At 53.4% G+C, this 26,999-nt stretch overlaps 1 protein-coding gene and 1 long non-coding RNA gene across 4 annotated transcripts in view; both read right to left on the reverse strand.

The window, feature by feature from the left end:
* The window catches only part of TMEM184B (transmembrane protein 184B), a 49,079-nt gene extending 30,673 nt beyond the window's left edge, over window positions 1–18,406 (reverse strand). For all 3 annotated transcript variants that reach the window (XM_049626362.1, XM_049626361.1, XM_049626363.1), the window contains exon 1: window positions 18,268–18,406. The gene's annotated coding sequence lies outside the window, so the exon portion shown is untranslated. The remainder of the gene's footprint in view (window positions 1–18,267) is intronic.
* Window positions 18,407–24,605: 6,199 nt separating this feature from the next.
* LOC125919617 (uncharacterized) lies at window positions 24,606–26,310 on the reverse strand. The gene is made up of 2 exons (XR_007456844.1): window positions 26,035–26,310; window positions 24,606–25,196 (listed from the first exon to the last, which is right to left on the reverse strand). It is a non-coding gene; the product is annotated as an uncharacterized LOC125919617 (long non-coding RNA).
* Window positions 26,311–26,999: the final 689 nt, after the last annotated feature.

Raw genomic sequence — 26,999 nt, forward strand, 5'->3', positions numbered from 1 at the left:
TCTCTCTGCCCCTCCCCCGTTCATGCTCTGTCTCTCTCTGTCCCAAAAATAAATAAACGTTGAAAAAAAAAAAATTAAGCATGTTTAACACGTCCCTTTGTGGGAAAGGCGTGTTATCACAACAAATGGGAGAAGAACTACTCTTTCAGAAGCAACCTAGGCTGGCGGAGCCTTCTGGAAAAGGATATTCGGAAATGTGGGGAATGTTCCCGCTGCCATAGAGATTTGTTACTGAAAACAATGTAAGTCTGTAACTTAGAAAACTCTCAGACCTGAACTCCTAAAAACCTACGTAACAGAATTTTCTAATCTGTTTAAAAATTTCCAAAGCACTGGACTGGGTTTTGGACTCATGTGTCAAGAACTTTAAAATAAAATACCTTCCATTTAGTTTACAAAAACATCTGATTGGCATCAGGAAGAATGGAAATGTACCAGCCAAATCTCAACAAATCCTCCGCATACGCAGTGGACAGGATGGAAAAATGAGTAACCCAATTTAGAAAGAAAGCCAGTGATGCGTTTCCTCTGTGTACAGCTACATGTCTCAGGCAGGGATCTTTTTCGGAGAGGGCAGCCATTAAAACCAAACATCTAAACAAACTGAACGCAGAGCCAGACCTTCCAACTGTTCTCTCACAGAGCATTAAAGCACACGTTCCAGAAATAATCAAGCACATGAAGCCAGAAGGTTTTTGTACCACCAAAAAAAAAAAAAAAAATGTTTTTTTTTTAAAGTATCCCATCTTTAGCTCCTGCTTTGGTTCCTATTTTTGGTGGAGGTTTTATGATGTACATGGTCTCACAGCGAGGCAAAACATGTATGTAGCAATATGCATACGCTGGGGGTGCAGATCCAGAACCAGAAAGTTTTCTACCGACAGGGATGCGTGAATCGGAGAAGTGTAGCCAGTCGCTGACAGGGCTCCCTCTCCTCCCCAATGCCTCTGCTTCCCTGTCCTCAGGCCTCTCCTGGGGTCGCACCTGTTCCCTCCATCCCAGGCTGAGTCAGACACAAAGCAAAGTCGAGGCTTGGGCCCGCCTTTCTCCCAGCAGCCACCTGCCGGCCAGGTCGCTCCACACCTGTGTCCTCGCACCGACACGCAACCCCCAGGCTGTGAAGAAGCCAGGCCACGGTCTGTACTTTGTCCTAGGCTCTGAGTCAGGGAAACAGCTGGAATCCCGGAGCCACCACCCAGCTGTGACTGGGCAAGTGCCTGGGTGTCTCTGAACCTGTCTCCTGGGTGCACCATGCTGTGGCCGGGGCCCCTGGGCCCAAAGAGTTTAGGAATTCAGAGTTTTTTCAGATTTAGAAAGGATTACAGTGCTGGATATGGTGTGCATAGAATGACACCCCAGAGGGGTGTGGGCAGCACCCAAAAATCAAACACATAGTATTTCCATAGAGAAACAGGAGATATTTTTAAAGACCATAATTAGTCTCACATCAATTCAGGTCAGATTTTTGCCACAAAATTAGTTTGCCGCAGACTTGGAAGAACCTTTGGGATTTTGAGTGTTCTGGATTCCAGAAAGGTGGGGGCCTGGGCTGCCCTCCAGAGCTGCAGGGAGGCTGAGGTTCAACGAAGCAGGAATCAGCGTGGTCTACTTCTTCCCTTATTTTCAAACGTGACCATGTCCCTCCTCCTGACCTGAGGTCCTTTGAGAACGAGTCGGGATGTGACGTGGGCGGGCTGCAGTCCTGACTCCTTTGCAGAGAAGCCCGGGGCCCCTGGCAGCCGAGTCCCAGCCTCGCCCCCCCCCCCCCCCCCCCGCCTCCTCCCTTAGGGTCCCCGCACACACATGGCCTGAGCCTCTGTGCCAACTTGCCTTCCACTCTGCCCTGGTCCTCTTAAGGAGAGCTGCCTCTTCGCTCACAAGCCATCCTAAGCATCACGGCCTCACCTGAGGGCCGGCCCGTGCCTGCTGAGCCACACTGCGCTCGCTCCATGGCACTAAAAGGTCAGCGGGGACACTTCTTGTCTCCCCACGCCTGGGTCATCGGTCTCTAGCCTGGCATTGTGTCAGACGCCATCGTAGGGATGTGGAAGACAAGAATCCATGAATCAGCTGACTGCTGCACACCACACAGGCTTTCCATCACTTGGTCCCCTCCCCACCTTGGAGAGGCCCCTCCCCACCTCCAGAGATTGGCTGAAGGACCTGGACCTTTGGCTGGAGAGAGGAACGGGGCCGGGTGAGGGCAGAGGATGAAGGCTACATCATGCTGTCCCACACCCATCTTCCAAAGTGGAGAGGCCCCGCCAGCCAGGGCAAAGGGACGTGTTCGATGAGGTCCAACAGGAGACACCCCCAGTCCACCTGGTGGCAGCAGCAAAAGATGGGGTCTGCTGAGATGGAGATGTTTTTACAACTGGAACAATCTAGCGATGTTCTGGTTGCTTCTAGAAAAAGGAAGCTCCCAATCAAATGAGGCTAGAAGTCCCCTGGGGCAGGAATACTGACCAGGAGCCTCTGTTGGGTGGTTTACTCTTGCCTGTCTTCTCCCCAGCTGGCCTGCAACCTCCAGGAGCTCAGAGGTCACGTCTTACGTGTAATCGTGACCTGGCAGCGGTCTCAGGGCCTGGACGCAGTTCACACTTCCCACGCTTGGGAAGGATAAGGGAACAAGTGAATGGGCGTTTGCCCTCCGCAGCTCGTTCCAGCTCTGAACGTCTGTGATGCCCTCCATCACCACCATGCCCAGCCCTGGGGCGTGGAGCATTCTTGCTCCCACCCACGGATCTTTGTCCCCGCCAGCCTCGACAGGTATCGCCTTCTATGACCTATTGGAGTTTGCTCTAATCTGTTCCCTTAACATCCTGTGAGTTGGGCTCCGTGAGGGCAGGGACCGTGTGCCATGCTGGCAGAGTACTTACTGACCGATTGCTTAGGGGGCAGAGGAAACAACATGAACAGAGGCATGGGACAGTTTGTGGGCAGGCACTCGGTCAGGAACACGCCCGGGGCAGAATCTCTGCATCCAGCCCCTGTTACAGATGGGAGGGGGGGCGAGGTGGGGGACAGGCAGTGCCTGACTGACCACCTGTGGCTCTCCAGATTGACAAGGCCTTCCTGACAGCTGCGTGAGGTGTAGTTGGGGCATCCAGGCGGGGGTACAGTTTCCCGGGAGGCCACAGGGGGCTCTAGAAAGCAGAGCCCCGCGGGCGGGGTGGGGGGGGTGTGTCACCAAGCCACAGGGCTGGACGGAACTCACCTTGTGGGTCAGAAAGCCAGGCCTCGGGGCGCCAGTCAGTTAAGTGTCCGACTCTTGATTTCGACTCAGGTCGTGACCCCAGGGTCATGGGATCGAGCCCCCTGACTCTTTTCTTTTTATTTTTTTTAACGTTTATTTATTGAGAGACAGAGAGAGACAGAGCGTGAGCAGGGGAGGGGCAGAGAGAGAGGGAGACACAGAATCTGAAGCAGGCTCCAGGCTCCGAGCTGTCCGCACAGAGCCCGACGCGGGGCTCGAACTCACAAACCGTGAGATCGTGACCCGAGCCGAAGTCGGACGCTTAACCAACTGAGCCACCCAGGTGCCCCGAGCCCCCTGACTCTTGATTTCAACTCAGGTCATGATCCCAGTGTCATGGGATCGAGCCCCCCACCCCCACCCCGGAGCTGAGCGTGGAGCCTGCTTAGGAAACCACCCAGAGGGCTACAGATGCTCACTTCCCCTGATACAGCCCCTACCCCCATCCTTCTCTGAGCAAGACATCTTCTGGCTAACTCCCTCCTGAAGATACCCACCTCTTCCAGAAAAGCTACAAAGCTGTGTGTGAGATCAGTCACCTGCCTTGGGAGTTAGGGATTTCAGAGAACACCTCACCATCTCAGAGTATTTCAATACTCCCCCACCCCCAGACTTCCTGTGCTGAAGACCGAATAATGCCCCCCCGCCCCCGCCCCGAGATGTCATCTCAAACCCCTGAGCCTGGGAATATGTTGCCTCACGCAGCAAAAGGGACTCGGCAGGTGTGACTAAATTAAGGACCCTGAGATTCTCCTGGATTATCTGCGGAGGCGGGATATAATCCACGAGGGCCCTTACAAGAAGGAGGCAGGAGGCTGAGGGTGTGAAGGACACAGTGTGACAGTGGACGCAGAGCGGACAGACTGGGAGGTGCCAGGCTACTGGCTTTGAGGATGGAGGAAGGGGCCATGAGCCAAAGAACGCAAGTGACCTCTAGAAGCTTGAGAAGGCAAGGAAACAGAGTCTCCCGAAGGAACGTGGCTGTGCCGGCACCTTGATGTGGGCTCAGTGAAATACATTTTGGACTTCTGACCTCAAAACTGCAGGATGATAAATTCGTATCTTAAGTCACTAAGTCTCTGGCATTCTCTTGCAGAAGCCTTAGGAAAGTAATGCACCCGGTTTACAGATGAGGAAACAAAGGCTCGGGGTGGGGTGGGGTGGGGGCAGTGGGGCAAGGCGGTTTGCTCACAGCTTCCGGCTAAAGGGCTGCAGACACTGCCCTTGCCGCACCATCAGATCCACAGATTTCCAAGTGCCATCAGTGAGCTGTGGGCTCTGCACTCAGGCCACTTGGACTTGAGCCCCAGCCCTGCCACTTACTAGCTCTGCGTCCTTGCTTCAGCTTCCTCAGCTGTGAAATGGGCTTGCAGTCACCCCCGCCTCAGAGAGAGTCTGGAGCAAACAGAGTTAATACAGGAAAGCAGAGTGAGGAATACAGAGTGAGGAGCAAACAGGTTAATACAGGAAAGCCCTCAGCGCTGGGTCTGGCCTTGTATCATGTTGTCTCTTACAAGGACTCTCCTATTTGAGAGCCGCTTTATCCTGCGGTCAGGCTGGGGGTTCACATGCCCGGCAGTCTCTGACGCCCAGGCTTGTCCTCCTGTCTCTGATTGTTTGCTCTGTTTTAAACCTCCTGAGATCGCATTTTCGTTCGATAGGTTCAGACCCAAGCCCTTCGGAGCTGCAGCCGTGAAGCGCTCATCCGGGCAGTTGCCACACACACCCACAGGCCAAGCTAAGCTGGCAACCTGTTCACACGCTCGTCCCCAGGATGTTAACACAGCCTGGGAGAGGGATTTTTGCCGAATATATTTCATTTTTAAAAATATATAGGGGTGGGGCTCCTGGCTGGCTCAGTCGGTTAAGCGTCCGACCTCGGCTCACACCGTGATCTCACGGTTCGTGGGTTCGAGCCCCCACGTGTGGGCCTCTGCACTGACAACTCAGAGCCTGGGGCCTGCTTTGGATTCATGTCTCCCCCTCTCTCTGCCCCTCCCCTGTTCACACTGTCTCGCTCTCTCTCCCTCAAAAATAAACATTAAAAAAAATTCTTTTAATAAACAAATAAAATAAAAAATATATATATGGAGGGGCACCTGGGTGGGTCAGTCAGTTACGCATCTGGCTCGGCTCAGGTCATGATCTCGTGGTTCATGTGGAGCCCCACATCGGGCTCTCTGCTGTCAGCAAGGAGCCTGCTTGGGATTCTCTCTCTCTCTCTCTCTCTCTCTCTCTCTCTGTCTCTCTCTCTCTCCCTGTCCCTCCTTCCCCACTCCTTGCACAAACTTGCTCTCACTCAGAATAAACTTTATATATATATATATATATTATATATATATAAATATATATATAAAATATATATATATATAAAGTTTATATATATTATGTTTATATATATTATACACACACACGCACATATATATGTATATATGTATATGTATATGTATACGTATGTATATGTATGTATGTATATGTATGTATGTATGTATGTAGGGGAACCTGCATTGCTCAGTCTGACTCTTGATTTAGGCTCAGGTCACGATCCCAGGGTCGTGGGGTTGAGCCCCATGTTGGAAGCTCAGCATGGAGCCTGCTTAAGATTCTCTCTCTTCATCTGCCCCTCTCCCTCTCTCAAATTAAAAACAAAAAAACAAAAAATATACATATATTTTTTTAATTTTTTAAATATTTTTATTTATTTTTGAGACAGAGAGAGAGCATGAGCAGGGGAGGGGCAGAGAGAGGGGGGAGACACAGAATCTGAAGCAGGCTCTAGGCTCTGAGCTGTCAGCACAGAGCCCGACGTGGGGCTCGAACTCACGGAGTGTGAGATCATGACCTGAGCCGAAGTCGGATGCTCAACCAACTGAGCCACCCAGGCGCCCCTATATACTTATAAACGTATATATAATCATATGTATATATTATATATATATATATATATATATATATATATATATGAAACATCCCATCTTAGCATAGCTCACTAGTAGAACTTAGGAATTACTAATCTGAACTGGCCACTCTGCCCCCATTCTAACACCTGCCAGTGACAACAGCCCTCCCGCCTCCTGGGGCCATTTGGCTCTGTGAACTTCCGGGGGGTTGGGGAGGCTGCCTTCTGGGGGGGAGGCTGACCCACTATCAGAGCAGGTCAGCAGGCCGCAGCCTGGCCCTTCACCAGAGGGGATTAGAGGAACGGAGCGCCGGAGCTGGCCAATTCTGTCTGGGCAGCCTTTGGGAAGAGGGTCACGTGCCCTCACGAGGGGGCAGGGTCCCCTCTCAGCCCCACTCCCTTTCATCAACACCCACAAGCCAGGCCACTCCAATGGCTCCTCGTCTCTCCCCCTTCTCCCGGGGCCAAGCTCCCACGAACCCCCCAACCACGAGAGAAAAATCCTCCAATCATGTAGCTATCCTTCGTGTGGAGCAGAAATCTAAGCGAACAAGGCCATCCAAAATTCGTCAGCAAGGGCTGACTTCATTCGGCCTTGTAATTAAGTTGTTGTTATTGTTGTTTAATACATACCAGGTCAGATCTGGATCACTCTAGTTTTCTCCCAAACAGCGAACAGATGGGCCAGAGCTCTGCCTCTTTAGCCTGACTCTATGTCCCCTTAAGTGTGACCACCTTTCCAGCCAGCTAAACCCCATTCAGCACCACACACACACACACACACACACACACACACACACACACACAAACCTCAACTGTCCTACTGCCCCGTGTGAGCAGGCTTGTCCAAGCAAGACCCCTGAACCTGCCCCGACCCGGGAGGTGCCTTGAGCAAGGAACCCGGCTCCTGCCCCAGGTGTCTCCGTGAGAAATCCCAACCTGAATTTCACTCCTGCAGATTCGTGCCAAGTTGGGGGAGCCAGCGTTCCTCCCGGGGGTTCACCCAACCAGTGCACGTGTCCCGCAGACAAGAACAAGAACCTTCACTGCAGCCCTGTGCACACAGCAAGAGGTGGGACACAAGCCCAGTGCCCATCCTCAGGGGAGTGGATAGCTAAATGGTGATAATTTCAAACGGTGGGCCCCCACACAGCAGGCAAAAAGAACAAAGGACTGCTGGTCACAATCTGGACGAATCTCAGAGTATTTCTATGAGATTCCATTTCTGGAAAGGTCAAAGCCAGGCAAAGCGAGTCACTAGCGGTGAGGTGTGAGTAGTGGTTACCTTGGGAGGAAGCCCTGGGAGGCTTCTGGGCTCTGGGAATGTTCTGCAACTTTGATCTGCACATGGTTTATATGGGTACTTACAGACGTAAAAACTCATTGTGCTACAGGTCTAAGACTAGTGTATTTTCTTTATTTATTTTAAATGTGTATTTATTTTTGAGAGAGGGGGTGGGGAAGGGCAGAGAGAGGGAGACAGAGGATCCAAAGCAGGCTCCATGCTGTCAGCACAGAGCCCGATATGGGGCTCGAACTCACAAACCATGAGATCGTGACCTGAGCCAAAGTCAGTCGCTTAACGGACTGAGCCACCCAGGTGCCCAGACTAATGTATTTTACTATATGTAGTAAGTTAACCTCCTTAAAAACTTTAAAAGTAGAAAAATATTGGGGCACCTGGGTGGCTCAGTCGGTTGGGCATCTGACTTCAACTCAGGTCATGATCTCACAGTTCGTGAGTTCAAGCCCCACATCGGGCTCACTGCTGTCAGCGCAGAGCCCGCTTCAGATCCTCCTTCCCCCTCTCTCTGCCCCTCTCCTGCTTGTGCTTTCTCAAAAATAAATAAAAACATTTAAAAATTTTTTCTAAGTACAAAAATATTTACCTTTGAGCACCTTCTGTGTGCTAAGTCCAAAGGGTATCTCAGACGAGACTCTAATCCTTTAAGAGTTCATAGTCTGGTGGGGAAGAAAATATAGTCAAATAATACAAGGCTGTCTGTGGCCAGGGCGACAGGTTGTGAGTCAGCCCAGGATGTAAGTATTACTCGTGATTTGGGGGAGGAGACAGAAAAAACTGACACAATGTAGGACTTGGAGGCAGCCAGATGGGTGCCCAAATCCAGCTTCTTGCTGCTTGCCCTGCTTCCTCATCTGTAAGGGGGCATGATGGCAGCTGCACCCCAGGGGTTCTCATGAGGACGCAAGGAAAGTTCGCATGCAGGCACTCCGGCCCGAGACGAGACCGATGTCCCTGCTTTGCTCGGCGTGGCTGCACTGAGGTTCGCAGGGGTGAACCAGGCCCTGCCCCAAACAGCTTCCAATCTCACCTGGATTTCGCCTTAAAGGAGCCCACAGCCGGGTAGGGAATCAGATACCTAGGACACAATGTCAAGAGGCTTACCTGCCAGCCGAGAGGAACAGATAAAGAAGCCACAGAGGTCAGAGGGCGCCACGAGGGTGGAAATGCAGCCAGGCCTTGGAAGGCAGACAGGATTCGGGGCACACGGAGACTGCTAGGGAGGGAAGGGCAGGAAGGGAGAGGGACCTACACGGGCAGAGGCGTGGAGGTGGGAAGTCAGGGAGGCGCACAGAGGAAAAAGTAACTAGTCAAGTGTGGCTCAAGAAGGGGCCCAGGAAAGAGGGCCTAGAAGGCCCAGGGCTGAGTTCAACTTTATTTTGCTGTCAGTGGGGAAGCCCCTGCCAGTTTCAGAGGTTAAGAAGCGAGCGTATCGGAGCAAGGATTTAAACTGACAAGACAGGGGTGCCCGAGTGGCTTAGTTAAGCATCGGACTCTGGATTTCAGCTCAGGTCGTGATCTCGTGGTTTGTGAGATCGAGCCCCACGTTGGGCTCCGCACTGATAGCGTGAAGCCTGTTTGGGATTCTCTCTCTCTCTCCGCTCCTCACCCCCCAAAGTAAATAAACATTTTATAAAAAAATTAAAAATAAAAAATAATAATAAAATGAGAAGCCAGCCAATAGCAGTGTTTCAGAGGAAGGGGGTGACTAGTTTCTCCAGGGCTGGGGCTCGGGTCGTATTTATCAAGAAACATCCAAACCCTCACAGCTGGTCCCCTCTGTGAGACCCAAGCATGCATTTTTGTTGTCTGTTTTGTTGTTGTTTAATGTTTATTTATTCTTGAGAGAGAGAGACAGAGCGTGAGTGGGGGAGGGTCAGAGAGAGAGAGACAGAGAGAGAGGGAGACACAGAATCCGAAGCAGGCTCCAGGCTCCGAGCTGTCCGCACAGAGCCCAACGCGGGGCTCGAACTCACACACCGCGAAATCATGACCCGAGCCGACGTCGGATGCTTAACCGACTGAGCCACCCAGGCGCCCCTGTCTGTTTTTTAAGTAAACTCTGTGTCCAACACGGGGCTCGAACTCATGACCCTGAGATCAAGAGTCGCATGCTCTACAGACCGAGCCAGCCCCGGGGCTCCAAGCGTGCATTTTTGATTCGATGGTGGTAGGAGCCTGAGTGAGGCTGGCAGGTCCTTGAGGGAGTGGCCAGACCCTTGACCTTCCCGCACCGGGCGAGATGTAAGGATACGTTTCTTCTGGTTCTTGTTTCCTTAATTTAATTTTTGAAAAAAAAATCGTCTATCGCCATGACTCGGCATGCAAATGCTTCAAAGGGTCTCTAGCGAACAGCCTCCCAGCACCAGCCCGAACCCAGAGGCACCATAACCACCGACTCGGTGCAGACCCCCCCGAGACCTCATGTACGCACATAAGCAAGTGCACTTTTCTTACACAGATGGAGGCACACCAGACATGCTGCCCTGCACCCGTTTCTTTCACAGCAGACTGTGCCGGCCACGGTTCCGTATCCAAGCATGGAGTCTCAACCTTATCTTCCACAGCCGCACAGTATTCCACGGTTTAGACGCAGCATAACTTGTTCCCGGCCCTCGGTGGATGGACACTAGGCTCCTTCTAATCTTTCGCTAGTGCAAATAGGCAGCAATGACTAATCTTCCAATAGATCCCTTCGCCCCCATATTAAAACACCTGTAGGGTGAATTCCTGGAAGTCCAAACGGCTGGGTGAACGCGTAAAAGTGACTTTAAAAATGTTGCCAGAGAGACGGGATCCGTTTAAATCCCCATCAAGAAATAAGCCTAATTGTTAGGAAAAACACTGACGACGTGTAGTTGTAAGAGTGCCCAGACGAAGAAACGGTAGAGCAAAGCCCCGTTCGGCAGACAGAGAGCATCGGCCTCTGCTCGCCCAGCGCCCTCCTCCCCGTGTATTTCTTCACCTGTGGGTGAAGGGCCAGAGCTGCTCAGCCCCTCGGCCCTTCCCAGCGCAGACAGACCCTGATGCCCTGGCCCCAGGGCAGGTGGAAGGGTGGACGGTGACCGGAGTCACCACGAACACCCAGCCATAAGTGGTCCGCCTGGGCATAGGTGCCAGGGCCCAGGGGAGGAGCAGGCCACAGAGCAGGCCTGGCGGGAAGGGGTGGGAGTGGAGAGCCCGAGAGGACCAAGCGTCTCCAGCCCGGCCATCCCAAACGAGTGACGAGCGCCTGGTGCTTCCCTTGTCCAGGCCGCAGGGACACCACAGCCACACAAGGCATGCTCGTGCTCTACAACATTCACTGCTGTGTCTACCACGGGCCTGTGACATGACATGTGTCTGACCAAAATGGCCGCCTAAACCCTCCTTTTCAAGTGGGCAGCCGGCGGAGGACGGAGGCGGGCCTCTGGATGCCTGGTGCCCTCCCTGTGAGGACAGCTGGGTAAACACAGCGGGCAGGGCAGGGTTTCCTCCCCCCTGCACAAATCCAGCTCAACTACGGAGAAGTGGGAAGGAAATGGTCTTTTACCCCCAACACGGGAGGAGATACCTCCTGGCAAACCAAAGACAGCATTCGAGAGGAAGAACCCTCACCAACCTTCCTGCTTCCGGCCTGTGCTCCGCTCCAGTGGACCGGAGGGCCAGGAACTCCTATAAATCAAATGCACTGAGGTTACTGCCGCTAAAATTCTTCTAACAAATGCACAGCGCATCAACCTTTCTTTGTAGAGCCAACGCGTACTGTTTTGGTAAATCTAGGGTCTCACAGCACAGCTGTGCTGGGGGGCCACTCAGAGCGGCAAGGGCGCAGGATTAAAATCGAAAACCTGTGAGCTTCCCTCCACAGGATCTCAGGCAAATTCACCCTTCTGAGCCTCAGTCTATCCAGCTCCAAAATAGGCACAATAATTCCAAGGCTCCAGGACCACCGGGAGGATTAAAAGAAATAATTTATGTGGAATGTGATTTGCAAACTGCAAAGCCCTACACAAATTCTGGTGAGGATTAGTAACATTGGTATTAAGATGTTGGGGCTCCCGGGTGGGCTCTCAGTTGGGTTAAGCGTCCGACTTCAGCCCGGGTCGTGATCTCACGGTTCGTGAGCCTGAGCCCCACGTCGGGCTCTGCACTGACAGCCCAGGCAGAGCCTGCTTCAGATTCTCTGTCTCCCCCTCTCTCTGCCCCTCCCCAGCTCACGCTCTCTCTTTCTCGCTCTCAGAAATAAGGAAACAGTTTTAAAGGAGATTAATATTGATTAATATTAATACCCTCACACACATCCCTTCACCAATACCCACTGTTGTGCTTTGCAGGCTCCCAAAATGACGGTTGATGGAATCCCAGATTCTGTGTGTTCTAGAATGAAAAACCCCAGCGCTACAGGCAAAGACCAGGAGGCTCTGCCAGTGGCTATAGCAGCAGCAGCCATGGAGTTATAGCTATTTTTCCCCCAGAGCCTTCCTGTAAATGGTGACCCAGAGGGCTTTGGGGAACAGCACGGCCCAGCAGAGTGCAGGTTCTCGGCCACCTGCCAGCGGGGCAGGGCCTCCCCGGGGGCAGGCCGTCCACAGAAGCTGTAGCAGGAGAAAAACATCAAGTACCGAAGTACCAAACTCCACCATGACCTCCAGAGCAGGGAGGCCGTCGGATCTGAAAATCCCTTCGCTGTGACAGATGCAGTAACTTGTAGAGGTTTCACCCCACCCACCCTGAGGTGGGGGTGGCTGTCCCTGCTATCCAGGGACCGCCCACGGACGCAGGCACAAGACTCCACAGATCACAGGTCACCAGCGAGGAGACCGAAGTCTTCAGAAGGATCAGCAAGCAAACTGCAGGTTGGAAAAGAAGCCACACACACACACACACACACACACACACACACACACCCGTCTTCACGTGACCTGCTCTTACTCTAAATCAGGCCCTCCCCTTGGGGAGCTCAAGGCTTTATAACCACGGACCTCACCTGAGCCTTGCGGCACACGGCAGGTGAGTAGAGCGGGTACAAATAGCCCCCACAGAGGGCAAGGGACTTGCCCCAGGTCACCAGTTCTCTGACGTCCATGCAGTTTTCTGCCTGCCACTTAGAGTCATAGTGCCATCCTAGTGCAAAAAGGGTGGAGACATCATCTTTCCCACAGATACCAGATACAGCAGCAGGGGTTCTGTTTTGTTTTAACATTTATTTACCTTTGAGAGACAAAGACACAGAGCATGAGCGGGGGAGGGGCAGAGAGAGGGGAAGACACAGAATCCGAAGCAGGCTCCAGGCTCCGAGCTGTCAGCACAGAGCCCGACGCGGGGCTCGAACCCACGAAACCTTGAGATCGTGACCTGAGCCGAAGTTGGACACTCACCTGACTGAGTCACCCAGGTGCCCCAGGAGTTCTGTTTTTTAACTTCTCTAACTTTTTTTTTGTATCTATGGCTAACTTATTAATTTCATGGGTAAATGCTTATGAGCTGGCATTATGTGAACAACGAGATAATTCCAGATTATACCTAGAAAGAAAATATGCCCCCACGTCAACAGTGACTATTTCTTGGTTATGAAACCGGCAGTGATGTTTACTCTTACCCACTAATCTTCTGTGTTCCAAGTTCACTACAATCAACAAGTATACTGTTGTCCAAACCAAGAGAAGCCTATTGTTTCCAAAGGCTGAAAGACAGAGATCACCCCTGCAAACTTTCCGTTAAATACTCAACGACTCGCGTGTGACTTTGTAAAACACAGTAGAGGCGGAAGTGAGGCAGGTTAGGCACAAAGGTTTTCTGGGTGGGATCTTCCCGCTCTGGTTTCCGCCCCAGCGAAGAAGGAAAAGGAGGTGACTGCGGGGCTTCCTGCCTCTCAGCACAGGCCCCGGACCTCCCGGATCCGAGACCTCCCATGTGCCCCATCGGCTCCTGATGGAAGCTTGGTCCTAATCAACAATCCTGTTCTGATTAATCCTGGCCTCAATGTCCGTCACCTCTCGAGAATAATTCCAGCTTTATCCTGAGTGGCAATGACATTAACCCACGCGGTCGTTCATCTGGGCAGCCGAAAACTTATTCAGCACCTACTCTGTGCAAGGCGTTGTGCAGACACCGAGCCATCGTTCACCCAAGACTGGAAACGACCAACCGAGGCCACACATCATCCTTCCAAGTTCTGCCCGAGCACAGGAGCAACAGAGATGTGAACAAACGCTGCCTGGGTGTGCAACCTAATTCTGGCATCTCAACTCCCTCTGCCTGAGGTGTTCCCCGCCACCCTCCCCTGCCCAGTCCTGAGACAAAGCAGGGTCCGAGAACGGGTCCCTGTAGAGGACGCTGGTGGCTTAGCGGCACTGCACTCAGGTACCGGTGGAAGCAGAGGGGAGGGAACGGGAGTAAACCCAAACCTTCAAGACCGTCCAATTCTCTCCGCAGCGCCCTCCCGCTTTACTTCTTCTCCTTCCTGTCCTCTTTGAGGCTGAGAAGATCACATTCGATGATCATTGACTGAAGGTCCACCAGGTGCTAAGACCCGATGCCAAATAACTTTACAGACAGGAACTCAGACCTCTGCTTTGCACATGCTGTTCCCTCTGCCTGGAAGCTGCCTCCTCTCCTTACCCGAGACAGCAGCTTAAATGGCACCTCATCAGAAAAGTGCCTGCCCAGGCAGGTATGCCCTGATGTTCCCTCAGAGTGCCCACGACAACTGTCATGGCTCCCGTTTGCCGTCTCTCTCCCCAGCAGGACTCAGCTCCCTGCGCTGACACACTGACACACAGTTCTTTGGTTTTTTTAGATACGTTTTTTTTTTTTTTCTTAAATAGGCTCCACACCAAAGGTGGGGCTTGAACTCAGGACCTTGAGATCAAGAGGCGTACGCCCTCCTCGCTGAACCAGCCAGGCGCCCCAGCAATACTTCTTGCGTAAATAGATTGAGCAGCCTGTAACGTAACAATAAAAGCCAGTGTTCACTGAGCATGTACTATGTGCCACATGCCGTGCTGAGCTCCGTGCAGACATGAGGTCACGACAGCTGCGTGACGGCTGCACTATTTTTACTCCCGCGTTACAGATGTAGGAAACTGCGTCATTTCCCCCCACTTTTAAAGAACAGAAATTAGAACCTGGTAAGCGACTTGCCCAAGGCCCCGCAGGGCTAACAAGAGAGTGAGGATTTGAACGTCTCCTGATTTGAAGGTCTCCCAGGCCACCAGGACTGCTCAGCCGCGCCCCACCCCCCACCCCTGTGCCCAAAGGGGCATTTCTTTCCCCTGTGCTGTCAGTGCCCATTTGTCCCCTTACTGAATTCTCAGCCTCCTCTCCCAAGGCACCCAGTTCAGAAATCTTCTGACTCCTCCCTTCATGTCCTATATACCCCAAGCTCCCAAGCCCGATGCGATGCGGGTGCCTCACGCCATGGGTCCTCATCTTTCGGCCCCGGGGCCTGGGGTCTAGAGAAGCTGCGTGAATGCTGGCCCCTGGACATCCTGCACAGCAGGCAGGGAGAGCAGGCGTCTCCCCAGTGAACTCACGCATGGGACCTGTAGTTAAGCCCAGCTTTCCGGCTCCTGCTCCGTCCCCACGTCCCTCCGCTTGTATTTATGGCGCTGCCGAGCGTGGGGGCCTGCGGAGGAGGCACACCCACCATAGCTCTCCGCAGGGAAAGGGAGCTGCCCACGCTCATTCCAGATCTACGGCTTGAGGAGTCAGTGGGGACCCACAAGACCCGGGACAGCCAGGGAGAACTCGGGTTCTGGTCCAGTGGAGCCACTTCACAGCCGGTCCCAGAAGCCAGTTGGAGGGCACACACCAAGGCAACAGCGGGCTCCAGAGCCTGTCCGGGGTCACACGGGGTCGTCAAACCCAGAAGCTGCTGGAAGAAAAGGAGAAGGCAGCTGGGCCTAAAATAAAAAGGATGCCTGTGGGAAAAGTGTCCGGAGGAAAAGCAAAAAAGGAGAGAGGGAGGTCAGGTGTTCTCGGAGTTCTCTGCAGGAATAAGGGAAGGAGAAAAGATGGTAACACTGTCCCTCACGTGTGTAACCCACGGCTGGGGACCTCAATTCATTTTTGCAACCTCCGGGGGCTCCCTGCTGACCACACGGGGGGGGGGGGTCAAGTTCAAACTCCTTAGCGGGGGGGCCTTCAAAGACCTTCATGCCCAGGTCCACTGTGGCCACTGTGGTCTGGGAGGCGAGGTATCCCAGGCCTCCACACTCTGCCCAGGGGCTCCTCAACCTTCTGGCTTCTAGAAGACTTCTGGCACACCCACACCGTGGGGTTACCACCGCTTGAACCCACTAGGCTGACTCTGCAGAGCGGGAAGGTAACTGATCCCACCTCACCAGGTGGTGGGGGGATGAAACACAGTAATTCATCAAAGCACTCTGAACTGTGCCTGGCACACAGTAAGTGCTTAATAAACAAGCTGTTGTTCCTATTGTCCTCTGCACCCCTTTAGGGCCTCTGTTTCAACCACAAGTAGAGCACTGTCTTGCATATTTGTTACACATTGGACTCCTTCAGCCAACCACAGCCTTTTAGAAGGCACCATTCAGGCCTCTGTGCCCTGAGGCCTAGCAAGGAGCCCCGCACACAGTAGGACTTCAGCAAGTGCTGACCACCACCGCCACGGTGAAGGCCCACGGCAGGCCTCACACAGAGCTCTCCCAGGGCCCGGCTGCGGGCGGGCCTTCCACAACTCGCGCACCAATTTCCCAGCCTAAATGCCCCACAGAGCGAGAAGGGCATTCGCTGTTAACTCAGTTTCAAAACAATGAAGGGCTGTACTCTGCCCGACTGAGGCTGTTTCCACTCCAGGGAATGTACGGGGAGAAATGAGCACAGCAGGGACTGGAAATAGCACTGAGCCCCTCTTGGGGCGAGAGCTGGGCTGGCCCGCCAGAAACCAGGAGCAAAACCTCAAAGGCAGACGGGGAGCAAACTCCACAGGAGTCGGCCGACACGAGTGAAGTGGGACAAGGAGCTCACTCGCACCCATTCGGCCTTCAAGGTCTCCTTCCCGCCCACTTGGAGAGCTTTAGAAGGGGCTCTCTGTATATTCACCACCATGTGGGAGCAACTTACAACACACCCAGAACCCCAACGGGCGCACGAAGGTACCCCGGGTTGTCTGTGGTCCTCGGTGGGGTGGGAATTCGGTGCCTTCTCCACCCGAACGGGCTACTGGGCCCTGGTGTCTGAATGGGGGTCACTGTCTATGCCCATCTCCCCAGCAGACCGGGAGGACTGAGGCCAGGCCCCAGGCCCCATTCATGTTCAGACACCTGCGCCCCTAGCACGGTGCCCAGCACGTAGATGTTCAATCAGCTACCAGGCAGCCAGTTCCGGCAGCAAGAGAGGTCCTGGCTCAAGGACAACTCCACACAGGTCTGCCATGCCCACAGACAAGTGAGTCATGTGCTGTCCCTGGGTCTCAGTTTCCTCAAGTGCACACAGGGATGACGACGGCTCTGTACTCACACAGCCACTGAGAAAATTAACTGGGAAAACATATGTGGTAAACACCAAAGCATCAGACGCAGGCTCGTCATCCTTCAGGCTTCAGCTCAGCCGTCCGCTTGTGCTGGATCTTTGCTGCTGGCCATGTTCCCCCTCTTCCAGCAGTGAACCCACACTGCACTCCCTCTATTGTTTTACATTTTTCACTTCATTGTGATTACTCGTTTCTAAGTTTGATTCCCTCCACCAACCCGGAAGCCCAGGGCATCCATAGTTTGGGTCCAAGGGCTGCCCAGATGGGCACACGGCTCGGGCTGCGGGGACCCTCCCACCCCACGGTTCCCGTGAAGGAAATCACACCTCTGAGACCTGCATCTCTTCTGCAGGTGCAAGTGAACTTGTTTGCCTGGCTGGCTCCGCAGCGCACAGGCCTCCAGGGCACAGATTGCTGCTTCTTTCCTTACACGAAACACCCGGCAGTCAGATAAATAATACATGGGCTTCACCTCACACCCAGGTATCAGGCGTGCAAACGCCTGCTTTGCGCCATGGTGCCCTGGGCGTGCGGGCACACCCATGCATATGTGTATATGCTATCTGGCCTGGCACAACCCCAGGGAGAACGTGAATTGGGAACAGATACCCATGCCCCTCCCTCAACCCTCTTGCCTTGCCATGGCCTGGAGTCAACTAGCACTAGACCTGAGCAGTGTGCCCAGAGAGGAAATGTACAACCCATGGGATGGATACATACACCCTACAGCAGCCTCTAAGGTCCCTTTCCGAACAAATATCCTTTGAGCCCTAGGTTAGCCTCGGTGCCCCTCCAAGCAGCTGGCTCGTATGCAAGGCGTGTACACCCTCCATGCAAGCATCCCCGAAGGCCTGGCCAGGCCAACCATACTCCCAGATCACAGCCACCCTCACAGGGCACGGATGCCTCCCCCGCTCGGTGGTGCCAGGCGCCAGCACACCCACCGGGCACACACAAACCCCACTTGCAAAGGGCCTGTCCATCGGCCTTCCCTCTCCCCCCGCCACCCCCACAGGCAGGTCCGATTACACTCCAGGCGAGGGCCTGCCACGTTGGCGAGGAGGGGGCCAAGGCACACCCACGGGCAGCCCGGCGACCCTGCAGGGCGGGGAGGGGGCGCAGGGCGCGACGGGCTGGGCGGCGGACGCCCCCTCCCTCGTCGGCCGGGCCGGCCACCTTCGTGCCTTCCCCGCCCCCCCCGGGACCTGCGACCAACGCGACCCGTGGGGCGCTCCCCGCGCGGGCCTCTCCAAGACCGAGCAGCCCCCGCCCCCGGGAGTCCGCAGCCACCCCCCTCGGGGCCTCGGCGCGAGGCCGGCCAGGCTGGGTACCTCAGGAGCCCATGGCTGCGGTGGCGGTGGCGTGTGCGGACGGCGCGCGGCAGCCGGACTCTCCTGGCGGGACGGGCGGGCGGCGCCGCAGCCCCCGTGTCTCGCCGCCGCCGGCGGGTCCCGGGCCCAGCGGAGTGCCGCCGCGGCGCGCCTGCGCGCTGAGCACGCCTCCGGGGAGGGCGGGGCGGCGAACTCGCCGCTGAGATCACCCGCCCGGCCTTAAAGGGGCCGCGCCCGGAACCCCCAGCTCTCCGCGGGGTGGTGCGGCAGACCTAGGTTCTCCCGGCGCTCGCAAACAAACCCTCAAGAGTCGTCTCCCCCACCTCAATTCGACCCCCCAACCCTGCCCACCACAGAGCTTCTTCGGGTGCACAGACAGAGTCGTGGGCTCCGAGGTCTGTCCCCGACCCTCGCAGGCTGTCTGGCGCTTCACTTTTCTTAACCCTAATTACCTCCATTTGGGCCTGTTTTGAAGATGGAACAATATATAATGGCTATTTGTCGAGTGAGGCTGCTTGTGGAAATGCGGAATTAACGTGTACTGAAGTCCTATATGCAATCACGCGAGATGAAATTGCAGAGCAGAGAACGAGACTTTTTCTTCCCGTGCCAATTCACAGAGGCGCTTCATTCTTGCCCCGCCTGTCTCTAGGCAGCCTAACCAGCAAAATTTTTCAGAGGTCATTCAAGCCGCCTATCCCATTGCTGTTTGCCGGGTCTACACCTTACCCACTTAACTGAAAAAAATCCAATCAAGTTCTGGCGTTGGTGTGCTCAGATCCCCAAATGTATTTATATCCCCTGCCCAGACTCCTCTCCTGAGCTGTCTACTCAATACTTCCATGCTTGATGGGGCGCCTGGGTGGCTCAGTTTCACCACCCCCCACCCCCGCAGGCTTTCCCCTGGCAGTGAGGAGACTGCTTGGGATTCTCTCTCTACCCACCCCCTCCCTCCCCCCATTTTGTTCCTCCCCTACTCACACTGCCTCTCTCTCTCTCTCTCAAAATAAATAAATAAATAAATAAGTAAACAAAAAAACTCATACTTGAGGTCCAGAAGACATCTCAAAGTCAGCGTGCCTTCCAAACACATACAAACCCACACCCTCGCAGCCTCTGTTGGCAACTCTGTCTTTCCAGTGCTCAGGGAAAGCACTCCTGGAGTCGTCCCCGAATCCCTCCTTCCACTCCGTTACCCACTGGAGCAGGAAATCCTCTTGGCTCTACCTGCAAAATATATCTAGACTCTAATCTCTTCCACCGCATCTCCACTGCTAACACCCTCATCCAGTTTCTGCCAAGGATCACAGCAATATTCTTGTTATAGACTGAATGTGTCTCCCGCAAATTCATATGCTGAAATCCTAACTCCCAGTATGATGGTATTGGAGGTGGGGACTTTGGGAAGTCATTAGGTCACGAGGGTGGAGCCCTAATGAGTCGGATTAGTGCCCTTATAAAAAGGATCCCAGGGAGTCCTCTAGCCTTTCTGCCATGTGAGAATAGAAAGGTTGGCAATCGATAACCCAGAAGAGGATTCTCATCAGAACCCAATCGCGCTGGCAGGGCACCCTGATCTCAGACTTACGGCCTCCAGAACTATGAGAAATAAATTTCTGTTGTTGATAAGCCACCCAGTCTATGGTAATTTGTTACAGCAGCCCAAACTGACCAAGATTATCACAATGTTCTCCTAACCTGTTTTCTTATTCTAACCTCATCCCTGTCTCTATCAGTATAGGAGCAAGATGGATTCTTTTGTTTTATTATTATTTTTTAAGATTTTATTTTTAGGGATGCTTGGGTGGCTCAGTCATTTCAGCGTCGGACTCTTGATTTTGGCTCAGGTCATGATCTCATGGGTCACGGGATCAGGCCCCAAATGGGGCTCTGTGCTGACAGAGCAGAACCTGCTTGGGATTCTCTCTCTTCCTCTCTCTGCCCTTCCCCCACACACGTGGTCTTGCACACACACACTCTCTCTCAAAATAAATAAATAAGCTCAAGAAGTCACACTTTTCACTGACTGAGCCAGCCAGGCACCCCTAGAGGGATTCTTTTAAAACCCAAGTCAGAACATGGGAGTTCTTTGCTCAAAAAACCCCCATTGTTCCCCCATTTTACTCTGAGTAAAAGCAAAAGTCCTTACAAATCCTCAAAAAGCCTTGCTTGATTTGACATTCTATCCACCAAGGTTTGTCCGACCTCATCGCCACCTCTTCTTTCTTTCCACACTGACCACTTTCTGTTCCTAGGACAAGCCAAGCACACTCTGCCTCAAATCCTTTGCACTGGCTGTTCCAGTTGCTAGGATCACTGTTCCCTCAGATATCCAAATGGTCCCTCCCTCATCTTCTTCAAGGATTTGTTCAAATGTTCCTCACTCATTGAGGCCTTCCTTGACCACACCAATAAAATTGCCAAGTCCCTCACATGCACTCCTGATTTCCCTCTTACTATGCTCTATTTTTCCCCTTATCGCTTAATTTCTATCTTAATAGATAGTTTGCCTGTTTTTCTGTCTTCCATCAGTAGCACAAAAGCTCCGTGAGGACAAAGATGTACATTCTTTTTGTTTCCTGATCTAATCCCAGTACTTAATACTGGGGTTGGCATAGAGAACACGCTCAAAAGGTATCTGTAGCACTAATGAATACCTTCTAGAAAGAGTCCTATAAAAAAATTCTTTCCCAGCCTCAGGTAAGAAGTTCCTCACGGCTGTCCCAACACACAGAACAAGCCTTATTGGTTGCGTTGTAGTCATCTGTGTATGACTTTCCAGCTCTCCAGGGCAAAGTTCTGGTCCCGGTTTCACGATTTCTCATGCTTAGCGTAGAAAGCTTACAAAGCAGACACATTCCGACCTCCGCCAACCCCTTCAGAGTGTTGGGGCCAAACCGCACCCAAATTCGGGTTCTCAGCCCCTGCTCATCAAGGGTACCTACTTAACTTTTGGGTCTCAACTTACGGAGGCCCTAGGCTGGTGGGGTCAGAGACAAGTCGTGGGTATTTTTAGGCTTGAAGACAGAAAGTCACCTGACCTGGGTGACACGGCAGGTTCGCAGGAGGAAGTGGGAACCCTGGTTGTTTGCTCTCTGCTTTTCCTCGTTCTCTCTCCCAGGCTTTCCAAAATGAAGATCAGTGTTCACCCCCTCTGCCTCCTCCCCAGTCCATGCAATTGCCCATCCACGGAGGCTCAAAGATGCTGCTCACGTCGGTCCCTTCTCCCCTCCACGCATGGGGTCACTGCCCTGGTTCCGGTCCCCTTATCTCTGGACAATTATAACAGTTCCCCGCCCACCAGTCATCTTTACACGTGCCCAGTGGGTACTGAAGGCAGAATGCCTTTTTCCACCTCCAGCAAACAGCTACTCTTCCCTCAAAGACCGTACCAGAGGTCATCTTTTGGTTCCTTCTCGATCCCTCCCCTATTTTCCCCATGTCTGAATTCGTTTCTCCACAACAGAAAGTTTGGAAATAACCTGAAAGTCATCAAAGAACCGTGAAGTAAATTCCGTACTGATCCATACAATGGCATATTGTGTAGGTATTAAAATAGCCTCTTTACACATTTCTGATAACGTGGGGAAATGATTAGGAATCATAATGAGTAAAAAGGAAGTAATACATTTGCATGACAACCTGAACTCTGTAAAAAAAAAAAAAAAGATTAGAAGAAAGATTGGAAGGAAATATGACAAAATGCCAACAGTGGGTCCTTTTATTAAATATTTATTTTTGAGAGAGAGAACGTGAGGCGGGGAGGTGCAGAGACAGCGGGGTGGGGGGGGGGAGACAGATGATCTGAAATCTGAAGCAGGCTCTATGCTGACAGCAGAGAGCCGGATGCAGGGCAACAGTGGGTCCTTCTAAGTGGCAGGGTTATAAATATTGGTTTGGTTACCTTCCCCCTCCCCAGCCACCTTGTTTCCCTGTATTTTCCAAAATTTGTTGGCAAAAGCATGTAATATTTCCGAAATAAGAACAAAGGTTATTTAAATAAATGATCTACTGTTTCCTTCTGTTTTCTTCTCACTGTGCATCTGAGAACCTCTCAATGGTAGGGACCTGGTTGGATTATCTCCACATCCAAAACCCACTCCTAGCATTTGGCAGGGGAGTGCAGATTCCAGAAGAGCGAAGGCCTCAGCAGTGCAAGCTGATGAGCGGCCCAGAACCCAGAGCACTCAGGTTACCTGCAGCCTCTGTGTCTCCAACTTGTCCCCAAGGATGCTGTGGGGGACCTGGCCTGGTGCCCTGGAAAGGCAGCATGGTGTGGCAGGCAAAGCACCTTAGGCATGTGGCTTTGCCTCTTGGAGCCTCAGTTTCCCCATCAGTAAGTAGGTGGAATGTAAGAATAGCCCATCTGGCAGAACTGTCCTGATAAATGTATGTGAAAATGTCAGCCCAGTACTGTGCACACCGCTGATGGTTGCGCTGCCGTCCACAGAATGTGACTGAAGACCCAGCTAACTTTTTACCTGAATCAGACCCTTTTGTTTGCCAAGAGATTGAAACCCAGTTCCAGTTACACAAAGAAAGTGAATTTATGGGCTCAATTAGGAAGTGCAAGGCAGAGCCGGACCGGAGGCTTCCCGCAGGGTCATTGGGACACTATTTCTCTGTCGCGTGTGCGTCCCTGTGTGTGTACGTTCGCGCGCACGCGCCGACCTCGTTCTCGGGCATTCTTGCCCCCCACAGCGACGATGGCAGAGTACCTCTTTCTCAAGAAGTCTCAAAAAGTTTGATCCCAGGACTCCCTCTGATTGGCCCATCTTGAGTCATGTTCCATTCTCTGAGCCAATGATTGTAGCCAGGAGATGCAGTGCTCCAATTGGCCAGGCCTAGATCATGGCCCTCCCCCAGCGCCAGGGGGTGGAGTCAGCCCCTAAGGAACCCAAAGTACTGAGAGGGAAGGGAGGGTCTGTTAAGGAAAAGGGGACGTCTGGGGAGGAAAACCCTCAGACGTCCAGCAGCTCAGGACGTTTAAGTGGCTCTCCCAGCGTCACCCGGAAAGGACAAGGGCTGACGTGTGACTTCAACAGCAGACACCGAAGGCACTAGGACAGAGCCATCTGGAGGGGGCGGCTCTTTCTGAGGCCTTTGGTCTGTGCAGTGGCCAAACCACTGGGTTCACAGCCCAGCTCCACCGCTGATAGGTTGCCAGGCTTTGAGCAAATCACTTAGCTTCTCCGAGCCTCAGTTTCTTCCTCTGTAAAATGGGTCTACTAACCGTACCATCCATCCCTGCAGGGCTGATGTGAGGATTAAATGAGATAACACAAGTCAGGCTGTTGGCACAGGACCTGGCATGTTACGGGCACTCAGTGTGTGCTGTTTTTAGTAGCTACAAATAGAAACAGTAAGAAGGCCCTTCGTGAAACTCCTGTCTGGAACTGAAAACAAAAACAGGCTCTACGGGGCTGATTCTGATCTGCCATCAGTGATTCTATTTCCAGCAGCGTCGGACTTTGAGGCTGCTGTTGTCATCACTGGGAACATGTTCCCGACTCCTATCTCCGCCCCGTTTCCTTCTGCCCCTCCTTTCGGGTCCTTGATAAAATATCAGTTCCCCTGGATATGTCATCAAGTGGAAAAAAGCAAATGTCACAAAGGACAGTAAGTTCTGGATGTCACATTTAATGCAAATACGTATGGGCATATGTATTGGGGGGGCGTATGTGTGTGTGTGTGTATGATTTAAAATGCACAGAGAATTTCTGGAAGTCAGGAGAACAGTGCTCCCATAAATGGAGGGCAAAAAAAGGACCGGATCGTAATCATCTTTGCATTCCCAGCACCTGACACACGAGGGTGTGCTCTCTATCACCTTTATCACAACTACTATTTATTGAGCATTCACTCGGAGCCAGCAATGCACTAAACTCTTTGTCATCTCAGCAAGCAGCAGTGACTGCCATTTGACAGATGAGGAAACTGAGGCGCAGAGAGGCCAAGGTCACACCAGAGCAGCCTGGCACACAGGATGTTTGTGACATGAACCCGGGACCCATGCCAGCCCAAAGGGGACTAGGAAAATCGGGCAGCAAGAGAAAATGCTTCCGACTTCGCACAGCCTCTCTTGTAGGGGTGGTGACATTCAGGGCATCAGTGGCCATCAGCAAGGCCGTTTCTCGGATGCCATCTGGGGTGTGTGTGTATAAATCAGGGATGTGGCTGGTGATGATTTACAGGTTGCCGCGAAAAGAGCCTGAGTGGAGACACATACGTGCACACACACACACACACACACACACATACACACCCCTGTCCCTCCCCTGTAGGTGAGGCCGAGTCCCACTTCTAATTTACCTAGCTGAAACGAACAAACAAGCAAGTGAAAGCAGGCCAAAGAGAAGGATTTACTGCCAGTTTCCTTGGAGTTCCTAGGAACATGGGTCAGATTCTCTACAAAATCCCAGGCTGCGGCCAGCTACCCTGGAGGGCTGCCATTGGGAAAGAGAGGTTCACTGCAGGTGGGGAGCTAGGGAGGCAGGGTCCAGGGTTTCCTCAGAGAGGCTTTGATGAGAGGGAGGAGAGGAGAAAGCAAGAGGCTGGGCCGTGCCAGCCTCGGAGCTACAGTGACTGGGTACAACTTCAAAGGGGCCGCCCCTTCATCATGGGTGCTTTGAAGATGCTGAGATGAAAAGCTGGGAGGTGTGATTACCTCCGGTGCTATTCTCCCCCGGGACCTGCAGGAGGCCAGGTTACAGTCCCCGGGGAGCCTCCTTGTGCCCCAGGGCTGGGCCCTCCACTCTGCTCACCCGGGGAAGCCGGCTGGGCTGCTCCCCTGTCCCGACAGCCTCTCCTGTAGGGGCAGCACAGCCTGGGTGAAGCCAGGCCCCGAAGGGCAGCTTCCTGAACCTCAGGAGGCTGTGGGGGCTGCGGCCTCACGCAGTTGGGAGGGCACAGAAGCTGCTGGAGAGAGGCTGAAAGAAGAGGAGGCGGGGAGGGGCCGGAGGGAGAGGAGGAGGGGAGGGGACAGGTGTCACCACGGCAACATCGATCGTGCGCGCACCAGACCCCTTCTCCCCCACGGCAGGGTCACGGCCCCAGAGAAGTGTGGCGTGAGTAAGAGAGTCGTACAGGCTGGGGATCCGGCCGGGCGAGGCGGGAGCTCGGAATGTGTTCATCCCTCGGACTGACCGGCGCGTTTCTGCCGGCGCTTGTGTGGTGCGCTCTGGGAGGGAGGATGTGACGCAGGGCTCGGCGTTCTTAGCTCCAACCCTGCCCACATCTGTTTCTCAACTAGGGCATGGCTGGAGGAGCGGCAGAGGGCGAGAGGATCTTGGAGTAGAAGGCTCTTCCCTTCGCTAAAGCCCTGCCGGAGTGCCCCCCCCCCCCGGAGCTGGCCACAGGGGTCCGCCGGGTCCACTCCCCGTGGGAGGCCCTGGGTTGTAGGTAGGAATGCAGACGGGAGGCCACCGTCTAGGAAGGAGCAGCGCAGTGACAGCAGGGGCTTGTGTTTTTGCGGGTGACCAGCCACACAGGGGAAGTGACCGAACCGAGTCCGGTGGAGGCCCTGCCCCTCCTTTTGTCCCAGACCAGGTTCTCCCTGTCCCCTCCTCTCCCCGCTCCTCTAAACCTTCTGCAGCCCGTCACCGCCCCCCCCCGCCCCCCGCCCAAGGGTTCTTCGGCCTCCAAACAGGTGCACAAGTCTCTGACCCTCAAAACCCACCGGAGGAGGTGCTGGGCCCAGGCCTTCCTCCTCCCGTGGGGGCTCCTGCGCGCATGGCCTCCTCCCACCTCCTGGAGTCAGAAGATCACCTGTTGATGGAATCCGGAAGGGTGGCGTCCTGTGTCTGTACGGGAGTGGGGGACACTGTATGGGAAGGGGCTGGAGGGAGCCCGCTGCAGTCCTGACAGTCGCCTACAATTCATCAGGTGGTGATTTCACAGGTGTGTAGACAGGTGAAGAACAATGGAGCTGTAAAGTTAAGATACGTGCATTTTTTTCTAAATTATATTCCTTTTTTAAGGAACTCAAAATGGTCAGCCAGAAGCTCTCTTTTTCGGCAGCCTCACCCATTCAACTGCTCTTTCGCGGCTGGCTGCTGGCCACGCCCTCCTTTCTGATGCCCCGCCCCCAGCTCTGCTCCCCCCACCTCGCTGGCCGCCTCCCCGCCCCGGGTTTGGAACTCTCAGAACGCCCTTCTCCAGCTCCACCTGCTTTCAAGCTTTCGGTCGGTGTTCCTGCTGTGCTCTCAGGCGTCCAAGCAGGCAACCTCACAGCCTCCTGACTCCTCTCTCTCAGCGAGCTAAAAACAGACCGTGTTCTGAAACGGTTCAGTCATCCTTGCCTTCTGGATGCCTCCTGCCTGGGTTGTTGGCATGGCTCCCTAACCCTTCTCCCTGTCTACTGTTGCCAGATTCACATCCCTCAAGTTCACATCCATGGGGATCCTCTCCCCTAATCAGGCGCGTCTCACATTGTAGGTGCTGGCAGATAAAGTCAGGCAGGAGAGTAGGCACTGAATTGGTCGGGCCTGTGGGGAACTACAGCTTCTGTATGGCATGATCATTCCCATTTTACAGATAAGAAAACCAAGGCTCAGGAATAATGAGTTGCTTGCAAGTGAGAACAGCTTTCTGCACCCCAAGTTTTTACAGAATCACCTCTGTGTCCTCCAGCATCAGCTGCTGTGGAGTGGATCTTTGGATCTTCTCCTTCCTCTCTGTGCTTGGAATTCTTTTTTTTTTTTAATTTTTTAACATTTATTTATTTTTGAGAG

This window comes from Panthera uncia, chromosome B4, assembly GCF_023721935.1.
Source record: "Panthera uncia isolate 11264 chromosome B4, Puncia_PCG_1.0, whole genome shotgun sequence".
Lineage (NCBI taxonomy): Eukaryota > Metazoa > Chordata > Mammalia > Carnivora > Felidae > Panthera > Panthera uncia.